We start from the raw sequence: 20,989 nt of genomic DNA, 5'->3' as shown, positions 1-20,989 counted from the left end.
TTAGGGACTAAATTTTCTTTAGGTCCCTAAATGACGACGCTTTGGAAAGAACCTGAGGTGGACAAAGGCTTCTTGAGCCAATGACACTTTATTACAAAGACCCCAAGAAATTTATACCCTTCACCAGTAAAGTTAAGAGAACAAGGGGGGTGGGTGTCTTTCAGCTGGCTGTTGGCCCTCGAAGAATTAACTCCTGTTCCTCTCCAAGGTCTTGTAGATAAGCAGTTCCAGGTGGCAGCCTCCCAGAATAGTCAAGGCTTGGGAGCTTCTCGGGGAATCTTCTTTAACTTTTCCTGGAACTTTTCCATCTTTTGGGCTCAGTTCATATAGCAAGTGTGGGGAAATGTGGTGATTCAGGTGGATGTGATGGAGTTTCTTCAGGTGTTGGTACCTTATCTTCTAAGTCTGAAAGCTTAAGCATACTCACAACACAGTTTGGCAGACAAAATATCACAAACAACACCACAAGGTTCTTAGTTCTAATTGTCAGATGTATTTCCTTAACTGCTGAGCATTCTTCTTTAGACAACAAGCCTATTAAAAGCCTACTCATCTTTAATAATCCACTTCCCTGTCACAAACTCTCTGCAGCCTGCTTCTAACTTTCTAATTCCTTCCTTTCCCAGTTGGGACTTTCTTATGATAAGCTCTTCTTCATGCAAAAATGCTTTTCTTACTCTTACGGTATTTCATTTCCTTCATACATATATATTTAGAACGTCTGTCCTTTATTTAGTCATATTCATCTTTAACTATGCGGTCAGTCAACAGTCTTTTTCTTTGGGTCTATTGTATTTGGGCAGCTAAGTTGTTTATCAACTAAATTGCTTTAAGGTCACACACAAGGTTTTTCTCTGTCTCTAGGCAGGATTTCAAGGGTAAACGATTACTTTGAACTGAACTACTTTGCCGGAGTTAATGGATAGTGATGAAGGTCGGAGGCCATTTGTGATTGCTGCAGCTGGGGTGCTTATCACAGTACCTGAATTCTGGCCAGTCTTTTCATTACTATTGAGCAAAGCCAAGGACGTTTAGACAAATTATTAGAGAATTTATTTCCACAGACTCAATTTCATTCATAGTTCTAATTTCACATCACTGGAGCAATTCGTATAGGGAGTTAAAAGAATACTAGAAGAATAATAGTTATGCAAGAATATCTAGAACTGGAAAGATGCTTTTGACCAGCGAGCACACCTTCTCTCGGGGCTTATTTCTCACTTTGAGATTTTGCCTATTAACTGCGAAAATGCAGATGCCGAGAGAGCGTGGCTTTTGCTGGTATCTGCATGGGGCTGTATTTCTATTTTCTGTATTTCTATCTTTCTAATAAACTCCTTTAAATCTTAAAAAAAAAAAAGAAAAAAAAAGAAAAAGAAAAAAACAGAAATCGGCTTGATCAATTTGTGTCTATGTATCAAGCACATTCAAGCGCTTTCCTCATCTAATCTTCCTGCTCCCATCCACCACCCTCCTCAGGTCCCTCTCTCACTCCAATAGGGATCCTCCTCTTTTGTCTGGAGTACTTCCTGAAGTGCAATTTCTCCCTAGCTTCCACATAGCTTCCACGTTTGACCTTTTAGTTTTTGTGATAATAATCTTACTTAGTATAATATTCTTCAGTTCCATTTACATAGGGAGATGTAATTTGTTTCTAGTGCTACATTTATGCTTTATATGCTTTAGAATTGTGCTTACATTAGGTTTCATTTCTTTTTTGCAGGTCTGCAGATGGAACTCAGGGGCATTCAACCTCTGAGCTACACCCCAGCCTTATTTTTTATAATTTATTTTGAAACAGGGTATCACTAAGTTGTGAAGGGCCTCACTAAGTAGATGAGGCTGTAGGTGAAATGTGATCCTCTGGTCTCAATCTCCCAAATGCTGGGATTACAAGCATACGCCACCATGCCTGGCTCTAGATTTACATTTGCTGTCTTTTGGCTTGACCAATTTGTGTCTATGTATCAAGCACATTCAAGCGCTTTCCTCATCATATCTTCCTGCTCCCATCCCTCTCTCACTCCAATAGGGATCCTCCTCAGGGGATTATTAAGTGAATATATGTATTAAAATATGAGAACGAGAGCTTAAATAACATAGTGAGAATTGTAATCAATGGTTGGAATATTGAAGAAGGCAATTATCATGTGACTTTAGATTCAATCATATTGCTAGATAAAATAATTGACTTCAGTTATGAAACCAATGCATTGGTTTCATATCATCAGTTTGTAAGCAATAATTAAGTGATAATCCTCAGGGGGATTCTACCTCCAAACTACACCCCCAAGTCTATTTTATTCTTTATTTTGAACAGGTTCTCACTGAGTTGCAAAGGGTCTCACTAAGTAGTTGAAGCTGTCCACGAACTATGATCCTCCTGTCTCAGCCTCCTAAATATTGGGATTACAAGCATACACCACCACACCTAGCTAATAGGTAAGCATTTTAAGAATGAATAATGTACTGGCTAGTCAATATTAATTTTTTCCAAAATATAAAAAATTAAAAGGACATTTATATAGAAAATATTTCTTTCTTTTTATTTCTCTTCTTCTTCTTCTTCTTCTTATTATTATTATTATTATTATTATTATTATTATTATGAATTGAATTCAGGAGCATTCTGCCTCTGAACTACACGACCAATCCCCTTAAACATTTTTTTATTCTTTTCTTTCTTTTTTTTTTTTGCAGGTCTAGGGATGGAACCCAGAGGCATTTGACCTCCGAGCTACAACCCCTGCCCTATTTTTTATTCTTTCTTTCTTTTTTAAATTTTTTTATTGGTGTATTATATTCATACATCATATTGGGGTAAAAAACTTGTGTGTCCATACATGTACACATCACTGATTTAACCCGAAACCTATTCCCACACCATTCCCTCCCCGTCTGTCCTTCCCTTGCTTGGCTTAGTGGTTGACGTTAATATGTTTAAGTACATTGTGTGTTAAAGAGATTTTCCTCTTCCCCCCTCCTTTCTCCTCCTTTAGGTTGCCTTGTTTGCTCCTTTGTAGGATTTCCTTTTTCATCTAGAATTCCTCCTATGACCCATTTCTCCCTAACTCTCAGATATTAGGGAAAGCATCTGATTTCTTATTTTTTGTGACTAATCTCACTTAGCATAATGTCCTCCAGTTCTGTCCATTTCCCTGAAAATGATGTAATTGAGTTTTTTTAATGGCTGAGTAAAATTCCATTGTGTACATATCCCACAGTTTTGTAATCCATTCATCTGTTGATGGACATCTTGACTGGTTCCATAGTTTGGCTATGGTGAGTTGTGCAGCTATGAACATAGATACACATGCATTAGTTTGGTAGTTTGGTTTCCTATCTATTGGGTAGATACCCAAAAGTGTATTGCTGGATCAAGGGTAGTTTTGTTCCCATTCTTCTGAGAATTCTTCATACTGTTTTCCAAAGTGGTTGCACTAATTTGCAATCCCACCAACAATGTCTTAGAGTTCCCACTTCTCCACATCCTCGCCAGCATCTGTTGTTGTTTGTCTTTTGAATGATTGTCATTCTAGTTGAAGTTAGGTGAAATCTTAGGGTAGTTTTGATTTGCATCTCTCTGATTGCCAGTGATGTTGAGCATTTTTTCATGCATTTATTGGACATTTGAATTTCTTCTTTTTTGAAGTGTCTATTTAGTTCATTTGCCGATTTTGTTATTGGATGCTTTGTTTTCTTAGTGTTGAGTTTCTTGAGTTCTCTGTATATTCTAGATATTAGTCCTCTATCACAGGTGTAGGTGGCAAAAATCTTCGCCCATTCTGTTGGCTCTCAATTGAGGTTATTGAAAGTTTTATTTGCTGAACAGAAACTCTTCAGTTTCATGCAATCCCACGTGTTGATTCTCCTTTTAATCTGTTGTGCCTTTGGGTTTTTTTTTTGAGAAAGTGTTTATCTGTGCCTATGTGTTGCAGTGTTGGACCTATGCCCTCTTCAAGGAGCTTCAAGATCTCTGGTTTGATTTCCAAGTCTTTGATCCATCTTGAATTGACTTTTGTACAGGGTGAGAAAGTGGGATTAATTTCCAATTTTCTGCATATGGCTAACCAGTTTTGCCAACACCATTTGTTGAACAGGCTATCTTTTCTCCAGTATATGTTTTTGGCCCCTTTGTCAAAAATCCATTGGCTGAAAGTGTGTGGACTTGTTTCTGGGTCTTCTATTCTGCTCCATTGGTCTATGTATCTGGTTTTTGTGCTGGTACCATGCTCCATGCTGATTTTTTTTTACAATGGCTTTGTAGTATAGTTTAAAGTCAGGTATTGTGATCCCTCCTGCATGGTTTTTTGTTGCTGAGAACTACCTTGGCTATTCTGGGCTTTTTGTTATTCCAGATAAATTTAAGGACTGATTTTTCTATGTCTGTGAGGAATGGTCTTGGTAGTTTAATGGGCATTGCGTTAAATCTGTAGATAAATTTTGGAAGGATGGCCATTTTAATGATGTTTATTCTGCCAATCCATGAACATGGAAGATCCTTCCATCTTCTAAGATCTTCTTCTTTTTTCAGTGTTTTGTAGTTTTCTTTGTAGAAATCTTTTACCTCCTTGGTCAAGTTTATTCCTAAGTTTTTTTTTATTTTTTTGTGGGAGATCTTGTGTGGAAGTGTTTTCTAAATTTCTTTTTCAGTGGATTTATGGTTGGTGTACAGGAAAGCTTCTGATTTTTTAAGATTGATTTTGTATCCAGACACTTTGCTGAATTTGTTAATCAGTTCTATAAGCCTTTTGGTTGAGTTTGTTGGGTTTTCTATAAATATAGTATCATGTCATCTGCAAATAGTGAAAGTTTGAGTTATTCTTTTTCTATTTGTACTCCTCTGCTTTCCTTTTCTTGCCTTATTGCTCTGGCTAGAGTAGCTGGTACTATATTGAAGAGAAGTGGTGATAATGGACATCCTTGTCTCGTTCCAGTTTTTAGGGGGGATTCTTGAAGCTTTTCCCCATTTAATATGATGTTGGCAGTGGGCTTATTGTAGATTGACTTTATGATGTTTATGTATGTTCCTTCTATTCCAATTCTCTGCAGTGTTTTTTTTTTTAACATAAATGGATGTTGAATTTTATCAAATGCTTTTTCAGCATCTATTGAAATAATCATGTGATTTTTGTCCGTGGTTCTGTTTATATGGTGAATTACATGGACTGATTTTCATATGTTGAACCAGCCTTGCATCCCTGGGATGAATCCTACCTGGTCATGGTGTATGATTTTCTTGGTGTGGTTTTGAATGCGTGTCGGTAGTATTTTGTTTAGTAGTTTTGCATCCAAGTTCATCAGAGATATAGGCCTGTAATTTTCCTTCCTTGAACTGTCTTTATTCTGTTTGGGTATTAGTGTGATGTTGGCTTCATAGAATGTATTTGGGAGAGTCCTGGTTTTTTCTATTTTGCAAAATAGTTTGAGGAGTATTGGGCTTAGCTCTTCTATAAAGGTTTTATAGAATTCACTTGGGAAACCATCTGGTCCTGGGCTTTTCTTTGTTAGTAAGCTCTTTATTGCTGTTTCAATCTCTTTGATTGTTATTGGTTGGTTTAAGTGTTCTGTATCTTCTTGACTCAGATTAGGCAGGTTGTATTTATCTAGGAAGTTGTCGATTTCCTCCAGATTTTCCATTTTGTTGGAGTATAGTTTTTCAAAATAGTTTTGCACACAAAGATTTGCACAAGATGTACTTGACAACTTTCTTTGTAAACTGAAGACAGGCCAGGTGCAATTGGACACATGTATAATTAGTACTTATGAGACTGAAACAGGAGGTTTGTGGTAAGCCTCAGTAATTCAGTGAGACCTTCAGCAACATAGTGAGATTATGTCTCAAAATAAAAAATAAAAAGGGCTCAGTGGAGGAATCCCCTGAAATTTTATCCCAGGTACCACAAAAGCAAGCAAAGAAACTAGTTATAAAAAGTGTTTGATTCTGAAAAGAATCCAGCGGAAGACAGATGAATGGGGACATTTTCAACTATGAAATATTGCTCACTAGTAAAAAAAAAAAAGATAGATGAATAGAAAATATATTGAGCAAGAAAAGTCAGAGCCAAGAAAGTATATAACATGTATTTCTATTTATATAAATCCTAGAAAGCACACATCTAGTCAGTGGTGGAAAAATAAAGTTGTGTTTGCTAGGTGTTAGAGGAAGAGGCTTAAGAGAAAATTTTGGAGTAATGAAAGCATCTCCCAGGAACAAAAGCAAACACAGTTTGTAGACAGTATTCTCATAGATAGAAAGCTGTTTTATAAATTAATTCTCAAAAAAGATAAATAACAACCATCCCATAAAACCAACTAGCATAAACATGAAAAAAAAAACTGATTACATGTAACAGAATTAAGCCCTTAAAAGAATAACACATTAAAATCACAGGAAAAGAAGATAATATCAAATAAGAGTAGAAAATAAAAATTTCTGGAAATAAGCAATGTAATCATTTAGGATAATCTTATATTTAACTGTCACTGGACAGTTAAATATAAGATTAGACATGATTATATATGAAGAGAAGTGCTGCTTGGGAGGCTGAGACAGGAGGATTACACAGGTTCAAAGCCAGCCTCAGCTACTTAGTGAGACCCTGTTTCCAAATTAAGTATAAAATAGGTCTGGGAGTATAGACCAGAGGTAGAAGAGCCCATAGGTTCCACCCCCAGTACCACAAAAAATAAGTAAATACAAAATAAAAATATGAAGAGATATAAATATGCAAATGTAAAGAGAGGAAAGATAGAAATATAAAGAATTTATAAAATATATATGTTTAGATTTAAGAAACCTGGAATCACAAGAATACATAAAAATAAACTTACATGCAGACATATTGTAGTAAAATGGCAAAATAGAATATTGTAAAAGATGTTAGAGGGAAAAAGCTGAGGTTGGTGATGCATACTTTTAGCACCAGTATGTGGGAGTCTAAGGCAGGAGTATTGCAGGTTTGAAGTCAGTTTCAGCAGTTTAGTGAGACCTCCAGCAACTTAGACTCTGTTTCAAAATATTAAAGGGGTGAAGGTTTAGCTCAGATTTAGAGCACCCCTAGGTTCAATCCCTAGTATCAAAAATAAAGAGGGGAAAAGATTATAGATCTAAAAATGTATATTTTGTGTGTTTATGTGTGGGGGATGAGGGGGATGGATGACCAGTAGTGAAAAATTGTTCTGGTATTAATTTTCAAAATGTGAAAACAGTCAGAGCCTGGGTGCTGTGCAGGCACTCACGCATGGAGGGGGTGGTAGCTATTACAATGTAGAGTTCCTCTCTATCTCTGCCTTTTGTCCTAATGTCTACTCATATTAAAGCCTTTAGCCCTAAGAAGTTGTAGATGCAATTGAAAGCCCTAAAATCATGGTGACTCTGCTTGGGGCATTTGAGAGCCATAAAGATAGCCACTGGCACTGGGCATGGTGGTGCATGCTTGTAATCCTGGCATTTGGGAGGCTGAGACCGGAGGATCATGGTTCACGGACAGCCTCAGATACTTAATGAGGCCCCTTGCAACTCAGTGAGACCGGGTTTCAAAATAAAAATATTTTTAAAAATATTTTTACTTTTCAAATAAAATAAAATAAAATAAAATAGGGCTGGGGGTGTAACTGGGAGGTAGAATGTCCCTGGATTCTATTTCCAGTACTGAATTAAAAACAAAAAGCACACTGGTTCTAATCAGCACTCCCCTCTCCTACCTATTCTTTGGGACCCAGGAATGCTAAATTCTATGCTACTTCAAAGCACATGCATAGTTAGTGAACACCAAATAAAGCCTAATACAATAGAGGTGGAAACCAGATTATTAATCTCTGCATTTAGTAAGTGCACTATCCAGAGGAACTACCTGGTTAATAAATAAGTTACTAGCCCATTACCTTGGTAATGCTGATAAGAATATACCAATACAAAATTTATTTAAAGGCCAGGGATGAAGAGGGTGTTAAAGTTCCATTTTGGGGCTCTACAGCATGTCTACATGCTGCTTTTTTTTCTTTTCTCTTCTCTATTTCCTACTTATTTTGTAATATGGTCTTGTTAAAGCTGCACCAAGCTGCCTATTAGTTTTAATTTCCCTTTTCAACAAATTGTAGTTGAATAGAAGAAGAAGAGCCCACAGTGCCATTACAAGCATAACATTTTTGGTACCCCAGATGGGACAAGTGACTCAAAACTAATTTTTAAGTAATTTTCTCAGGACTTTTGGTCTGGTGATTCAGCAGGCGCCAGCAGCTTCAGCTCCAGCTATAAAGCTATAGAGCTTTGAGATAACTGCAGGGCAACAGCAACACTAATCATAGTTTAGCACCACTGCACCCTCAAAGTGGTTTTCAGGGCATCTCATAGGTGGTCTTTACACCACTGTACCCCAAAAGGCACATGCCTTTCTGAAAGCAATGAGCTTCCCTTAAACGACTGTTGATCATCTGGCACCTGGGAGGCAATTCTGGCTCTTCATGGAAATAGTCTACAATCAGATCCCCTTCAGGAAGAAATCCCCCTTAAATAGTTTAGGGAAGATGAGAAGGGACTCCAGACCAACCTTAAGCATACTAAATGGATTAAGTGGTGACCGATCAGTGATTTGGGAACCTTACACCTTTGGACTAATGGTTAGTGTCGACTAAATTCTCATAAGCAGGGCCAGACTGATGTCACAATCTGTGTTTGAGTTCCCAATCTGTACTGGGGAAACCCATTATTGTCTAGTGAGGCCCCAAATGAATGCCCATTCATTCTGCCCCCATGAAAGATGAGACACTCTTTAAAAAAGTAAACTGTTAAATCTTGGAAACACCCATAGCCCACCTCCAGAGAACCTCCAAATAGAGGGGAAGCTAGCCACGACCTGTTGCTAAACAGCAGCGAGTCTCTCCCACTGCGGCTGTGGCTAGGGAGAGGTGCTGGGTGAGATAAGTAAGGCAGGCAAGCCTGCTAGTGTCTAGCCACACCCTGCAAATGTTGCTATTAGCAACCATAGCCAGCAGACAGACATAGCCCAACAGCCATGTTGCCATCCTTGCAAATAAGCAGAATGGGGGAAAGCTGCCACTTCTGCTGTGCGTCCTGTACCACATGCCCTGTACCAGCTTGGCTCCACAGCTCAGGAACCTGACTGGGGTATGGGGGAGTAAGAGGGCTCTATAAACACCTGAAGTCATTCATGGCTCACTCCAGCTGCCCACTCATCTGAGCCTGAGCTCTGCTTTTGGGAGCCGGGGCCACTCTGGGCACAGCTCCAGGGAACTGGGATCCTCAGGGTCCTATTGCTGTCAGATTAACTTCTAATTTGCTCTGTTCCTATAATTCCTACAGAGACCAATGTCTCCTGTGTCCTGGGCTCCTCTCTTCTGTTATCTAACATAGCATAGTCTGTTAATGGCACTCTGTGCAGAATTTAGGAGGAAAGAACATCCATGAATGGCTATCTCTAAACTAGTTTGGCAGCTTTAGGCTTCTATTCACACCTACATAATGCAACTTTCTGAGGTAAAATAATGAGAAACAGACTTTCCACCCTTGAGATTCTACATCTGCTAGCTACTATCTGTCTGTGGATGATAAAAACATCCTGGGAAATAAAGTGTTTTATTAACTGGTAGCACCAATGATTTATAAACTTTAGGAAAAATACAGAAGACCTCTTCTAAAAAGAGAGAGGGAGGGTGAACAGAGGTAGGGTCTGGAGCAGTTCAGGTTCATGCTATTAAGAGGCCCACCCTGCTGAACCGTGAGAAGCCAACATCACGAAGCTCATGCAAGGGGCTTAGCCGGACTCGACCCCGCTGAGTTTCACTTCACTTGATTGGGTGCAGGCTGGGACATGCTGAGAAGGGTGACCTTCCCCAGACTGACAGGTAAAACCCAATCTCTCTCTCGTAGATGGAATTCTAGCAATCCAAAGTGGAAGCCAGAACTCCCCTAGAGTTACTCAAACACTGAAAATAGTTTGACCTCCAGATCTTAAAGAAAATGATTTTCTTCTGCAATCAAGCCTGGCCACAGAACTCACTGGGGAATGAGGAGGTCACCACAGGGAAGCTTAAATTTTAATACTATCCTTCAGTTAGCCTTGTTTTGTAGGAGGGACACAATGCAAATACAATGAGAGGTCATATATTTAGAGTCATTCAGACTCTGGACTTATACTCCAGAGCCGTCCAGACTTATTCAAAGATTGCAAACCTGAGGCAATTGTAGCAGCAGCAGTAGAGGCAAAACCCAAAGGTCAGGTGACCCCAGAAAAGCAGGATGATTGCCTTGCAGAAGCTAAGGCACCAGTAAAGCTCTCCTTAGCATCCAGGGAACTTGCATAAATAGGCCTCCTTTATTCCATAATACAGACCTCTCCAACCAGAGAACCCAAGAGACACTCGAAACTAAAAAACAAAAAACAGCAGCCAGGATCAGTTCCAAGGGGACTAAAAGAAATGTTTCCCCTGACAGTAGTGGGAAGGGAAAGAGTTTGGATTTCAACCTGTCCATAAGCCGTTTTCACTGGCTGAGCTTAAAGAAATTAAAAGAGACATTGGTTGTTATACCACTGACCCTGACCAATATGTACAGGCAACCAGGTTACTCAATTCTTTTTACTACCTAACCTGGAGGGATGTCAAGTTGCTTTTAGATCAGACCCTGACTTCATTAGAGAGAGACTGAGTATTTAAGAGGGGTAGAGAAGTGGGTGACAATTATTATAATTCCCAACAGACCTCTTTAAGAATGGAGTGAATGATCCTGCTGGGATGATTCCCAGTGGGACCCTAAAACATAAAAGATGACTGAAAAAGGATTAATTTCCTGTATGTATAATTGAGGGACTAAAAAGGGTTAACATCAAGCTGGGTGTGGTGGTGCATGCTTGTAATCCCAGTATTTGGGAGGCTGAGATTGGAAGATTGCGGTTCATGGACAGCCTCAGCTACTTAGTGAGGTGCTCGGTAACCTAGTAAGACCCTGTTTCAAAATAAAGAATTAAAAAAAAAAACAGGGCAGGAGTGTATGTAGTTCAGAGGTCAAATGTCCCTGGGTTTCATCTCCAGACCTGCAAAAATAAATAAATAAATAAATAAGGTTAACATCAACTATGGCTTCTTGGTAGCCACTCATCAGAGTGCAGAGGAATTCCCAATAGCCTTCCTCAAGAGACTAAAGAAGCCATGATAAAATTCACTAACCTGACTCCAGACTCAGAAGAAGGGGAGGCCATGCTCAGAAACAAATTCTTAACTCAGTCCACATCTGATATAAAGAGAAAACTCCAAAAACGTGTCAGATTCAGACATATTTAATCTAAAATCACTACTGCAGGCTTCTAACTCAGTTTATAATAGACTTGTAAAGGGAGAAACAAAAAGGACAGATGCAGATACCAGCAAAAGCCACGTCATCTCGGCATCTGCATTATTATTATTCATGCAGTCCATAGGCAGAATCTCAAAGTGAGAAATAAGCCCCGAGAGAAGGTGTGGTCGCTGGCCAAAAGCATTCTCCACTTTTAGATAGTCTTTCATAACTATTATTCTTTTAATAATGATTCTTTTAACTCTCCACATGAATTGCTCCAGTGGTATAAGATCAGGACTGTGAGAGAAACTGAGTCCATGGAAAATAAAATTTCTAGTAATTTGTCCAAACCTCTAAATGCCTTTGGTTTTGTTCAGATAGTAAGAGAATTTAGTTAGAGATTAGATGCAGTGGTAACGTTCTAGTCAGCAATTACAAACGCAGATTTCCTCTCAATCTCTGACCTTCAACCTAATTACTAACTAACCTAGAGGGGGAGGTGACCCGATGCCTCCATTTACCTCTCTTTATGATCCTGCCCAGATACGGGAAGACAAATGTTGGGTGTTATATCAAAGAAACCCAGTTTATGAGCAACTGATACTGCCCAATACAATGGAGCTGAAGGCTAAGAAGATTCCTGACCTTTACACCCAGTATGAGCCCTGCCCGAGATGGGAGGGGCGCCACGTGGCCCAGGAAAGGATATTGCAAAGGGTCTGGGACAGAAATATGGATTATTTATAAGATGAATAGGTTTCTAATAAGCCTATCATTTGGGAAAAAGTGTTTCACAGCTAAGGAAGTATACCTGACAACTAAATCTAAAAACTACATGGTATTTTTGGTGTTTGTCTGCCAAACTGTGTTGTGAGTTTGCTTAAGCTTTCAGATTTAGAAGGTGAGATGCCAACACCTGAAGAAACTCTATCACATTCACCTGAATCACCACATCTCCCCACACTTGCTATACGGACTGAGCCCAAAAGATGGAAAGTTCCAAGAAAGTTAAAGAGGATTCCCCGAGAAGCCTCCAAGCCTTGGGCATGCCCGTTTCTTCTGGAAGATTGCCCTTTGGAACTGCTTGTCTGCAAGATCAGGGAGAAGATCCGGAGTTAATCTCTTGAAAGCCAAAAGCCAGCTGAAAGCCGGACTAGTTTTTTTTTACCTCTGTTTACATGTCATTCACTATTGTTTCACAGTGATTGCATTCACTTCCTTTTCTCTTACTATTAACTTTACTGGTGAAGGGTATAAATTTTTCAGGGTTCTTGTAATAAAGTGTCATTAGCTCAAAAGGCTCTTGTCCATATCAGATTCTTTCCAAGAGCGCCGTCATTAGGGACTTAAAGAAATTTAGTCCCTAAAAGGGAAAGAATCACTGCAGATAAGAGGCTGCAGTATTTCACTCTATCCTTCCCCATCTTTGCTGAGATTCTCGATCGCGAGTGGACTTGCGCCCCGATTGGACTGAATTGGCCTTTGGCGGACAGACATCATGGGGAAATTATGGATGCCAGGTATATGAGTGTTAATCCCATGGAAAGTCAAGCTTGAGTCTGTTTTAGGTATATAAATTCAGGGCATTTCCAGTGTGAATGCCCCCAACTAGGAGGCTGTGAATGGGCTTCAAAGCCTTGCCCATGGTGTAATAGGGAATACTGGAAGTCTCAGTGCCCCTAGGCCCAGAAGGAACCAGGTTCCCAATGATGGGTCCCAGAGCCATCCTCCAGGCTCCCACAACCTATGTTAAGACTGAAGAGCCTTGGGTTACTCTAGAAGTGGGACCAGAGCCTGCCCAGTTTATCAGAAACCAAAGCACCAACTGCCCTACATGGCAAAGCATTTCTCCTGGTCCAAGATCCTCTCAAAGCATACAAATTAGCCTGCTCCTGGGGTGACCTCCACTTCTCTCATTCTTAATTTTGCCAGAGACTCCAGATTCTCTGTTAAAAAAAAGGAGATATAATGTCAGGAAACCAAACTAACTTGGGTACAAGACTTACTCTTAGTCCTGTTTAAAATTATACCTCTTTTTGCCTCATCCCTTCAAAGAAAAAAATTTAAGCTGCCTTTTTTTTCTCTCATACTCTCTGTATTAAGATAAGGTGCTGCTCAAGGTTTATTTATTTATTTATTTATTTTACTTTTTTAAATTGGAGCCGGGCGTGGTGGCGCACGCTTGTAATCCCCACGCTTGGGAGGCGGAGACAGGAGGATCGCGCAGGTTCGAAGCCAGCCGCGCTGGCGTAAGAGACCCTGTTTCAAAAATATAAAATAGGTCTGGGAGTGTAGCCCAGAGGTAGAAGGGCTTCCAGGAACCCCAGAACCACCAAAAAAAATTTTTTTTAAATTGGTGCACTGTATTCATACATCATAATGGTTTAAAAGATGTATAGACATACATGCACACATCGCCCAGTTAGCCCCTACCCAATATCCACACATTCCGTACCCATGCCTCCTTCCCATGCTTGGCTTCATGGTTGACATCTAATATTATGCAATTTATCTAAAATTAATAATGATAATCTCATATAACAGATTCATTTGTCTGATATCAAACTTTTGATCATTTAGAGATAACATTTCAATATTTCTTTTTGCTTTCTTTATTACCAGAGGATATTTTATCTTTTTTTAAGGTGAAACTATCATACTTTTTTTTTCAGAAAAAAAATCTATCCTAAAATGGAATATGAACTCTAAATACCCAAAAAACCTCGAAAAAGAACAAAGCTAGAAGATGTACATTTTCTGATTTCAAACCTTATAATGCTACAATAATTGAAACAGTGTAATACTGCTATAAAGGCAGATATATAAACCAGTGGAGTAAAATAAATAGCCTAGAAATAACTTCTTCCATATATGGTCAAGTTATTTTTGACAAGGTTTCCAAGAACTTTTGGTGAAGAAAATAATAATCTTTTCACTAAATATTGTTGAAAAATAATAATTACATGAGAAAGACTAAAATTGGACCCTTACCTAACACCATATACAAATATTAACTCAAAATAGATAAAACCTAAATGTGAATCTTTTTTTTTTTTTACTAAGTTCACGTATTTATTAAATAGTTCATCTTTTCACTCATGGTTTGCTATGCCACCTCTGGCTTTAAAGTTTTTTTTTTTTTATTGGTGCACTGTATTCATACATCATAGTAGGATACATACTTTTGTAGACATACATGCACACTTTTCCCAGTCAGCCCCCACCCAATCCCCACCCCATTCTCTCCCTATCCCTCCCTCCCATGCTTGGCTTAGTAGTTGACATCTAATATTATGGCAATTTATCTAAAATTAAAAATGATAATCTCACATAACAGTTTCATTTGTCTGATACCAAGCTTTTGATGACTTAAAGATAACATTTCAATATTTCTTTTTGCTTTCTTTCTTACCAGAGAATATTTTTTTCTATTTTTTAGGTGAAACTATCATATATTTATATATTTATTTTTCAGAAAAAAATTTATCCTAATGTGGAATATGGACTCTAGGTACCCAAAGCGATCTTGAAAAAGAACAAAGCTAGAAGATATATATTTTCTGATTTCAAACCATATAAAGCTACAATAATTGAAACAGTGTAGTACTATTCTGAAGGCAGATATATAAACCATTGGAGTTAAATAAAAGCCTAGAGCTAAATTCTTCCCTATATTGTCAAGTTATTTTTGACAAGGTTTCCATGAACATTTGGTGGTGGAAATATTAATCTTTTAACTAAATATTGTTAAAAAATAATAATTACATGGAAAAGAATAAAATTGGACCCTTACCTAATCCCATATACAAATATTAACTCAAGCCGGGCGTGGTGGCGCACGCTTGTAATCCCCGCACTTGGGAGGCAGAGACAGGAGGATCGCGCAGGTTCAAAGACAGCCGAGCGCACTGGCTTAGGAGACCCTGTTTCCAAATAAAAATGTAAAAATAGGTCTGGGAGTGTAGCCCGGAGGTAGAAGGGCTTCCAGGAACCTCAGTACCACCAAAAAAAAACGCCCCCCAAAAACAAATATTAACTCAAAATAGATAATAGACCTAAATATAAATCTTAAGACTATAAACTTTTAGGAGAAAATCTGGGTCAAAAAACCTCACAACATTGAAATTGGCAGTGATTTCTTGGTTATGATTTCAATGGCACAGGCAACAGAGGAGTATACAAACTCACTAAAAAATAAAAAAAATATTGTATATCCAAAGACAATGTAAACAGAGTTAACAGTTACTAATAGAATGGGATAAAATATTTCCAATTGCTATATCTGAAGGTATATTCCAACTAGAAATCCTAAAAATTAACAACAATAAAGGCAAACAATACCCTTTAGAGATAGGTAAAAGACTAACATAAATAATGAATCTCCACAGATAACCAATCTTAGTTGTCTGTTGGATGGAAAATCTTGTTTCTCTGGTTCTGGTGAGTGTTACCTATTTCTTCTTTGTAGTTAATCTCTTTGAGTATTTTCTCTAGTGCTCGTTTTGAAGACATAAATTCCTTCAGTTTCTGTTTGTCATGGAAGCTTCTTATTTCTCCATCTGATTTGATAGAAAGTTTTGCTGGGTAGGAAATTTTTGGATAGAAGATGTTTTCTTTTAGAATTGGGAATATGTTACGCCAAGCCCTTCTGGCTCTCATGACTTGGTTTGGGAAGTCTGGAGTGATTCTAATTGGTTTTCCTCTGAATGTCACTTGGCCCTTTGTTCTTGTTGCCTTTAAGATTCTCTGCTTGGCTTCCACATTGGTCATTTTGACAATTATGTGGCGTGGGGATCCTCTTCTTTAATCCTGTCTAAAGGGAGTTCTATAAGTTTCCTGGACCTGTGTATCGACCTCTTGCTCTATGTCTGGAAAATTTTCTGCTATTACTTCATTGAAGAGATTGTTGATCCCTTTGGTTTCACTTTCGTTTCCCTCCTCTATTCCAATTATTCTTAGGTTAGCTCTCTTAAGATGGGCCCATATTTCTTCAATATCAGATTCCTTCTGTCGGATATTTTTTTCTAGATTAGAAACTATGCGTTCATTTTTTGATTGCTCATCTTCTAAGAGCGAGATTCTGTTCTCCATGTGTTCTAATCGGTTGTTTGTGCTTTGAATTGAGGCCTTTACTTCATTAATTGCATCCTTTGTCTCTTTTTGGCTCTCTCTGAGTTCTTTTCGAAGCACCTCTATTATTTCTACAGTTATTTTCCTGATTTGATCTTCTAGAAATCTCTGATTTTCTGTTTTATCGGGTTCTGATGTTGTGAGGTTGTGGGCATTTATTGCTCCAGTATTATTCCTTTTTCCCATGATTTCGGAAGTTTGTGCCTTCTCTGGGTTCTTCCCTTGGGTCACTATGACTTCACTTAAGGTGTTCTGGATCTCGAGTCAGTAGTATCTCAGACCCCACTACTCCTTTACTGGGTTTTATCACAGAGTCTCTGACCCAGAGAGTCATTAGAGGCTGCTTTAGACTGTGGGGGGTGCCAGGTTGCACGTTCTCCTATGGTGTGATATCTCTGCCACTGCCCCTCCCCCACTGGGTCAAGTCCCAGGGCGTACAGTACTGGGATTTCTCTGCTGTGGCCCGCAATTTGACTCACTGTTCTTTTTTTTTTTTTTTTTTTATTGGTGCACTGTATTCATACATCATAGTGGGATACAAACTTTTGTAGACATACATGCACACATCGCCCAGTCAGCCCCCACCCGATCCCCACCCCATTCTCTCCCCATTCCTCCCTCCCATGCTTGGCTTAGTGGTTGACATCTAGTATTATAGCAATTTATCCAAAATTAAAAATGATAATCTCACATAACAGTTTCATTTGTCTGATACCAAGCTTTTGATGACTTAAAGATAACATTTCAATATTTCTTTTTGCTTTCTTTCTTACCAGAGAATATTTTTTTCTTTTTTTTAGGTGAAACTATCATATATTTATTTTTCAGAAAAAAATCTATCCTGATATGGAATATGGACTCTAGATACCCAAAACAATCTCGAAGCAAAAACAAAGCTAGAAGATGTATATTTTCTGATTTCAAACCATATAAAGCTACAATAATTGAAACAGTGTAGTACTGTTCTAAAGGCAGATATATAGACCTTTGGAGTTAAATACAAGCCTAGAGCTAACTTCTTCCCTATATTGTCAAGTTATTTTTGACAAGGTTTCCACGAAGATTTGGTGGTGGAAATAATAATATTTTAACTAAATATTGTTGAAAAATAATAATTACATGGAAAAGAATAAAATTGGACCCTTACCTAATCCCACATACAAGTATTAACTCAAACTAGATAAAAGACCTAAATATAAATCTTAAGACTATAAACTTTTAGGAGAAAATCTGGGTCATAAAACCTCACAACATTGAAATTGGCAGTGATTTCTTGGATATGATTTCAATGGCACAGGAAACAGAAGAATATACAAACTCCCTAGAAAATATTGTATATCCAAAGACAATGTAAACAGAGTTAAAAGTTACTAATAGAATTGGATAAAATATTTCCAAATGCTATATCTGAAGGTATATTAATATTCCAACTAGAAATCCTAAAAATTAACAACAATAAAGGCAAACAATACAATTTAGAGATAGGTAAAAGACTAACATAAATAATGAATCTCCACAGATAACCAATCTTAGTTGTCTGTTGGATGGAAAATCTTGTTTCTCTGGTTCTGGTGAGTGTTACCTATTTCTTCTTTGTAGTTAATCTCTTTGAGTATTTTCTCTAGCGCTGGTTTTGAAGACATAAATTCTTTCAGTTTCTGTTTGTCATGGAAGCTTCTTATTTCTCCATCTAATTTGATAGAAAGTTTTGCTGGGTAGGAAGTTTTTGGCTGGAAGTTGTTTTCTTTCAGAGTTTGGAATATGTTACTCCAAGCCCTTCTGGCTCTCATGACTTGGTTTGGGAAGTCTGAAGTGATTCTAATTGGTTTGCTTCTGAATGTCACTTGGCCCTTTGATTTTGTTGCCTTTAAGATTCTCTGCTTGGCTTCCACATTGGTCATTTTGACAATTATGTGGCGTGGGGATCCTCTTCTCGGATCCTTTCTAAAGGGAGTTCTATAAGTTTCCTGGATCTGTGTATCAACCTCTTGCTCTATATTTGGAAAATTTTCTGCTATTACTTCCTTGAAGAGATTGTTGATCCCTTTTGTATCACTTTCTTTTCCCTCCTCTATTCCAATTATTCTTAGGTTAGCTCTCTTAAGATGGGCCCATATTTCTTCAATGTCAGATTCCTGCTGTTGGATATCTTTTTCTAGATTAGAAACTATGCATTCATTTTTGGATTGCTCATCTTCTAAGAGCGAGATTCTGTTCTCCATGTGGTCTAATCGGTTGTTTGTGCTTTGAATTGAGGCCTTTACTTCATTAGTTGCATCCTTTATCTCTTTTTGGCTCTCTCTGAGTTCTTTTCGAAGCACCTCTATTATTTCTACAGTTATTTTCCTGATTTGATCTTCTAGAAATCTCTGATTTTCTGTTTTATCAGGTTCTGATGTTGTGGGGTTGTGCACATTCATTACTTCAGTGTTATTCCTCTTTCCCATGATTTTGGAGGTTTGTGCCTTCTCTGGGTTCTTCCCTTGGGTCACTATGGCTTCACTTAAGGTGCTCTGGATCTCGAGTCTGTATTATCTCAGACCCTACTACTCCTTTACTGGGTTGTATCACAGAGTCTCCGACCCAGGGAGTCGATAGAAGCTGCTTTAAACTATGGGGGGTGCCAGGTTGCACGTTCTCCTATGGTGTGACATCTCTGCCACCACCACTCCCTCACTGGGTCAAGTCCCAGGAGGCACAATACTGGGATTTCTCCTCTGTGGCCCGCAATTTGACTCACTGTTCTTGAGTACGTAGATGTAGCTGTACTGGATTCGGTGAATTCACTGCTGCTGCCGCTGCCAGTGGCAATAAGGCGCCTCTGCAACGCCCTCGGCCATGAGGCTGGCGTATTTTTTCTTCTCTGGTTTTGATTTCCACTCTAAATCCCTGCAGTTTGTGCTGAGCTCAGCCACTGGGAGCTTTAAATGCTGTCTGCGCCGAAAGATCCCGCCTGGCTGTTCCGCATCGGCTCACCTCGGCTTGCTGTAGCCGTCCGCTGAGTTTGCCGCTGCCGCCGGCAGTATGGCGCTGCTGCCGCGTCCTCGGGCGCGTGTGTCTCCTCTGTGGCCCTGAGCTCTGTTCTCAGTCCGCTTTCTCTCTGGAGCCTGGTGGTTTTTTTGTTTTTCTGGTGATGGTGTTTTCTGGCTATGAAAGGCGCTCTTTTTGTGGTAATGGAGATTGGTTGTTAGCGGGACTCTTAAGCCCCGCTTTTCTCGGTCGCCATCTTCCCGGAAGTCGACTCACTGTTCTTGAGTACGCAGATGTAGCTGTACTGGCCTCACTGAATTCGGTGCTGCTGCTGCCGGTGGCAATATGGCGCCGCTGCTACGCCCTCGGCTGTGGGGCTGGTGTTTTTCTTCTTGGTTTTGATTTCCACTCTGAATCCCTGCAGCGTGTGCTGAGCTCGGCTACTGGGAGCTTTAGATGCTCTCTGCGCGGAGAAATCCCACCTGGCTGTTCCGCAGTGGCTCACCTCGGCTTGCTGTAGCCGTCCCGTGTATTTGCCGGTGCCGCTGGCAGTATGGCGCTGCTGCCGCATCTGCCGCGTCCTCGGGCGTGAGGCCGGTTATCTCCTCTGTGGCTCTGTTCTCAGTCTGCTTTCTCTCTGGAGCCTGGTGATTTTTTGTTTCACTGGTGATGGTGTTTTCTGGCTATGAAAGGCGCTGATTTTGTAGTAATGGAGATTTGTTGTTAGCGGGGCTCTTAAGCCCCGCTTTTCTCGGTCCTGTGAATCTTAAGACTGTAAATTTTTAGAAGAAAACCTAGGTCATAACACTTCACAACATTGAAATTGGCAGTGATTTCTTGGATATGATTTCAAAGGCACAGGCAACAAAAGAATAAAGAAACTTTCTAAAACAATAAAAAATATTTTACATCCAAAGAAAATGTAAACAGTTAAAAGTCACTGATAGAATGGGATAAAATATTTCCAAATGCTATATCTGAAGGTATATTAATATTCCAAATAGAAATCCTAAAAATTAGCAACAATAAAAGCAAACAATAAAATTTAGAGATAGGTAAAAGACTAAAATAAATACTGAATCTCCAAAGATTTTTATAAAATCAATAAACACATGAATATCACTCATCATTATCATAATATAACTAATCATTAAGGAAATACAAATAAAAACTATTGTGAAATACTATTGGGGAATTGAGGCCATTTACATTCAGTGTGGTTATTGAGAGATAATTTTTAATTCCTAACATGTTAAGATTTTACTTCTGTTTGAAATACTGTTTATTCTTCTTCGCTTAGTTGTCTGCTGGATGGAAAGTCTTGTTTCTCTAGTTTTGGTGTGTATTACCTATTTCTTCTTTGTAGTTAATCTCTTTGAGTATTTTCTCCAGCGCTGGTTTTGAAGACATAAATTCCTTCAGTTTCTGTTTGTCATGGAAGCTTCTTATTTCTCCATCTAATTTGATAGAAAGTTTTGCTGGGTAGGAAATTTTTGGATGGAAGTTGTTTGCTTTCAGAGTTTGGAATATGTTACTCCAAGCCCTTCTGGCTCTCATGACTTGGTTTGGGAAGTCTGGAGTGATTCTAATTGG

The sequence above is a fragment of the Muscardinus avellanarius genome (genome assembly GCF_963383645.1).
Source record: "Muscardinus avellanarius genome assembly, chromosome: 10".
NCBI classification, from domain to species: domain Eukaryota; kingdom Metazoa; phylum Chordata; class Mammalia; order Rodentia; family Gliridae; genus Muscardinus; species Muscardinus avellanarius.
Note: the sequence above shows the minus strand (reverse complement) of the source record.